Source organism: Larimichthys crocea, unplaced genomic scaffold (genome assembly GCF_000972845.2).
Source record: "Larimichthys crocea isolate SSNF unplaced genomic scaffold, L_crocea_2.0 scaffold57906, whole genome shotgun sequence".
Taxonomy (NCBI): domain Eukaryota; kingdom Metazoa; phylum Chordata; class Actinopteri; family Sciaenidae; genus Larimichthys; species Larimichthys crocea.
In genome coordinates, this window is record NW_020857572.1 from 1 (window position 1) to 4,946 (window position 4,946).

General features: G+C 55.7%; 1 pseudogene; it reads left to right on the forward strand.

Annotated features, from left to right (window-relative positions):
• The first annotated feature begins 512 nt into the window (after nucleotides 1-512).
• Nucleotides 513-2,403, forward strand: LOC109141956 (uncharacterized; annotated as a pseudogene).
• Nucleotides 2,404-4,946: the final 2,543 nt, after the last annotated feature.

The following is a 4,946-nucleotide window of genomic DNA, read 5'->3' on the forward strand; positions in this document are numbered from 1 at the left end:
TTCTAGTACTGAATTTGCTGAGCAATGTCAGTAATAATGTATGGAGGCAACGGGGCCAGAGTCAGGCACTAGTTATTCTTACGCCCTTTTTTTTGGCTCGCTTCTCCTCCCAGAGTTTTTGTCACATACACAAACAGGGTATCAGAATGACCAGCTCGGCCGGGACAGGTGTGCTATGACTTTTCTATGAGAGTTTCGGCAAACGGTTTTGCCAAAAATCGCCAAAAACAATGCCAAAAAATGAATGGGTGTGTATTGCGAGAACTTTTGAGACTAGAGTGTGTGATGTGTCGAAGAATTCATCGAGTCCAGTTGAGAAGTTTGCTGTGGTGGTGTGTTTATTCTTAAAGCATGCCGGCACACTGGTGAACTGACAGTCACAGAGGGTATCTGTTACAGTGAGTTGACCCAGAGCAAATGAAGAGGAACACTTTTCTACAGAAAGCCACAGCTTTCCCCGGGCAGGGGCTGTGTGGGCTCCGTCGCTGCGCTGTCCTCCCGGGCAGTAATGCTCAGCGGCACCCAGGGGCCATGTCACTATTCTGCCAAGAGAGGGCACCACTGCACCGCGGTTGGGGCCTCTCACGGTGGAGGGGCGGCGGTGTGTGTCCACTCTCTCCCCCAGATGGGAGAGATGGGCCACGCTCCCAGCTCTGCCCTGGGTGTTAAAGACGATTTCGCAGGGATACAGGCTGCAGTTCGCCGCCGTTCCCCCGCGATTCGCGGGTTTAATACACACCCAGGCTCAGGGAGAGTCAGCTCGTGTTTTACAGGAGGAAATCCTCTCACTGTTAAACAAAGGAGCAATCTGTGTCGTACCTCCTGTCAACCACACTGTCAGAGCGGTTTTTACTCAAGGTACTTTCTGGTCCCCAAACGGGGGGGGGTATTCGCCCTCTGAACAAATATCTCAGGAAATACAAGTTCAGGATGCTAACGCACACATCCCTGCTGCGCCTTGTGCAACAGAGCGATTGGTTCACCTCTGTCGATCTGAAAGACGCGTATTTCCACATCCCGATCTATCCTTCCCACAGAAACTATCTGAGATTTGCTTTCCAGGGGATCTGTTATGAGTACCGCATGCTCCCTTTCGGTCTGTCTGAGGGTGTTTGTGCGGTGCGCGGAAGCGGCAATAGCCCCACTGAGACGGAGGGCATCCGCTTGGCCACATATCTGGACGATTGGCTGCTGTTGGCACAATCGGAGCAGGAGGCCAGGGCGCATGCGCGTATTCTCATACGACACCTGGTCGATCTGGGTTTCGTGATAAACGCGAAAAAGAGCATGCTGTTTCCGGCACAGGGCGTAATCTTTCTGGGATTATCCCTGGATTCGGTGACTTTCACAGTGCGCCTCTCGGCGGACCGAGTGAAAGCTTTCAGGGCATGTCTCGTGTTTTTTCATCTGGGCAAATCTGTTCAATTCAGATTGTGTCTTCGGTTACTCAGGCTGATGGCCTCTACCATTCTTACTATTCTCTCCATCTCGGCCACCCCCGCATGAGGGAATTCCAGTCTTGGGTGGCCTCATGCGGGCTGGATGGAGAGTGTTGGTCACACCGGGGTGCGCCAGGGCGCTGCGCCACTGACGAGCCCCGTCCTTTCTGACCCACGGGGTGCCCATGGGTTCCATCCTGTCCAGGAAGGTGGTCACTACGGACACCAGCCTGATAGGTTGGGGCGGGATTCACGAGGGCCGGTCTGTGAGGGGCCACTGGGGTGTGGACCTCCAGCGGTCTCACATAATTTTTCTGGAACTTTCAGCGGTGTTCCTCTCCCTGAAACATTTTCTTCCGTCACTCATGGGTGTCCTGGTGAGGACGCACAATACGACGACGGTGGCGTACATCAACCGTCAGGGGGGATTACGCTCCCGTCAGTTGCACATGCTGGCACGCAGACTAATCCTGTGGCGCTGCGGTCGTCTCCTCTCCCTGAGAGCGACGCACATCCCGGGAGTCCTGAACACGGGTGCAGACCTGTTGTCCAGGGGCGCGCCGGTATACGGGGAGTGGTCTCTGCACCCAGGGATTGTGGAACAGATATGGGCCCGTTTCGTCGGGCCATGGTGGATCTGTTCGTGTTGAGAGAAAATGCGCAGTGCGCGCTGTTTTACTCTCTGCGCAGCATGGATGCTCCCCTCGGTGTAGACGCACTAGCGCACGCCTGGCTGTGCGAGCGTCTTCATGCATCCCCCCCTGCCTTGATACCCCCCACTCTGTCCAGAGTGAGGGAGCACGGCCACGCACTGATTTTGATAGCTCCGCATTGGCCTGCGATGCATTGGCTGGAGGAGATATATCAGTTGCTGTGCGCTCAGCCCTGGCAGCTCCCGCTGTGCAGGGACCTGCTATCGCAGGGAAGGGGGGCGGTCTTCCACCCGCACCCCTCTATAAAATAATTTTTGACTCGTATAATATAATAAGCCAAAGACAATCGCCTCCACCACCCCAGAGTGGGATAGGCGCTGCTTTGAGACATGCTCCCCTTATTGAGGATTAGCCCAGGAGACGAACAGCTGATGTGCTCCTCCTGAAACCCCTTCCCTTGTCCTAATCCATCTAAGTTGCGCACCGCACGGACTGGCTGGGAAAACGCATGCGACCAATTGCTCAACCTGTTGATGGCAGCAAAAAGACCAGTCAATAGGAGAACATGAGCCAACCACCTTAGGCCCCAAAAGCCGGGTTGGCTTCAAAATTCATCCTTACATCCCCCGGGAAGACCCCTTGGGCGCTGAGGGATGCACCGAAAGCGCATGGATGTCCTAACCGTGTTAGCCGAAAGCCAGAGCCCGCAATACAACACTGTCTTGTGAGATACGTTCTGTTTCAAGTCTGCTCCCTCCAGTGGCTCAAAAGAGCGGCCCTTAGCCCCTCCAGAACCACAGGCCAGATCCCCCGTTGGTACCCGTGGTCTGGACCCGGGGAGAAGCCTGCTGCCGATCCCTTCATAAAACGGCAAAACCAGGCGGGTGCTGGTGAATGCGGCGATAGCCGCTTAAGTACACTTAATCGTGGAACAAGAAGAGAAGGCTTTTCGTTTGTCACTCAGTCCTTGCCAAGAATGACAATATCACCCTAAGGACACTGAAAAAGGGAATGTGGCCATTTCTGTGACACCACCCCTCAAACCACTATCCACTTACAGTTCATACAAGAGACCTAGTGGAGGAGGCTCGAAGCACTCTGTATAGTGGAAATCACGCGCTATGAAAAGGCCCACATCCTGACAGATTTCGCCGCTCAGGGTCCAAGCCACCGAGCCAGTGCGCTTAAATCCTACGGACGCCAGCCTACAGGTTGGGGCCGGATTTCAAGAGGGCCGGTTCCTGTGAGGGTGCCGCTGGGGTGTGGACCTCCGGACCTCCAGCGGGTCTCACATAAATTTTCTTTCTGGAAATTTCATTCAGCGGTGGTTTCCGCTCGTTCCTCTCCCTGAAACATTTCCTTCCGTCTCTCACTCGCTCATGGGGCCATCATGTCCTGGTGAGGACGACAATACGACGACGGTGGCATACACATCAACAAAACCGTCAAGGGGATTACGCTCCCGTCATTTGTGAAGGCTGGCAGCAAGACTATCCTGTGGAGCTGCGGTACGTCCTCCTCCTCTCCCCTGAGAGCGACGCATATCCCGGGAGTCCTGAACAACGGGCGCAGGACCATGTTGGCCAGGGGCCGGCGCCGGTATAACGGGGAGTGGTCTCTGCACCCAGAGATTGTGGAACATATATGGGTGAGATAGGGCCCGTTTCGGTCGGGCCAATGGTGGATCTGTTTTCGCGGCGAAGACTACCTTATAGACGCGGGGAAACGGTGGCGGGGGGGAGGCGCGGCGGGGGCGGGGGGGGCGGGGGGGGGGGGGGGAGGGGGGGGGGGCGGGGGGGGGTGGGTGTGGGGGGGAGTAGGAACAAAAAACGGAGGAGGACGTCAAGGAGGGGAAGGGAAAAGGAGAGGGCAGGGGAGAGGGGGGGGGGGGGTGGGAACTCCTAGGTTAGGAGGGGGTGGTCGGGGCGGAAGGGAAAAAAAGAAGCAGATGAAGAAAAAATAAGAAAAAAAAAGGAAAACGAAGGGAAAAAGAAAAATTAACTACAAACACCTCTCCTTAATTAATAAAAAAAATCCTCGCTCAACAATATAACAATAAACAATAAACTCTCTGCCTGGCATGGTTGGAGCGGGATTCACGAGGGCCGGTCTGTGAGGGGGCCGCTGGGGGTGTGGACCTCCAGCGGTCCTCACAGAAAATTTTCTGGAACTTTCAGCGGTGTTCCTCTCCCTGAAAACAGTTCCTTCCGTCTCTCTTCATTGGTCATCAGGTCCTGGTGAGGACGGACAATACGACGACGGTGGCATACATCAACCGTCCGGGTGATTACGCTCCCGTCAGTTTGACATGCTGGCACGCAGACGAATCCTGTGGAGCGCGGTCGTCTCCTCCTCTCCCTGAGAGCGACAGCATTTCCCGGGAGGTCCTGAACAAGGGCGGGCAGACGCTTTGCCAAGGGCCCGCGCCGGTAAGACCGGGGAGTGGTCTCTGCACCCAGAGATGGTTGGAACAGATATGGGCCCGTTTCGGTCGGGCCATGGTGGTCGTTTCGCCGCGAGAGACTACGCGCAGTGCGCCACTGTTGTACACTCTCTGCGTGGCAATGGATGCTCCCCTCGGCGTAGACGCACTAGCGCACAGTCTGGCGCACGCAAGCCTTTTTATTATTATACGCATTCCCATCTCCCCTGGCTTTTGAATACCCCCACTCTGTCCAGAGTGAGGGAAGCATGGCCATGCACTGATTTTGATAGCTCCGCATTGGCCTGCGATGCATTGGCTGGCCGGAGATATAATCAGCTGGCTGTGCGCTCAGGCCCCTGCGAGCTCCCGCTGCGCAGGGACCTGCTATCGAAGGGAGGTGGAATGGTTTTTTCACACACAACCGCACCC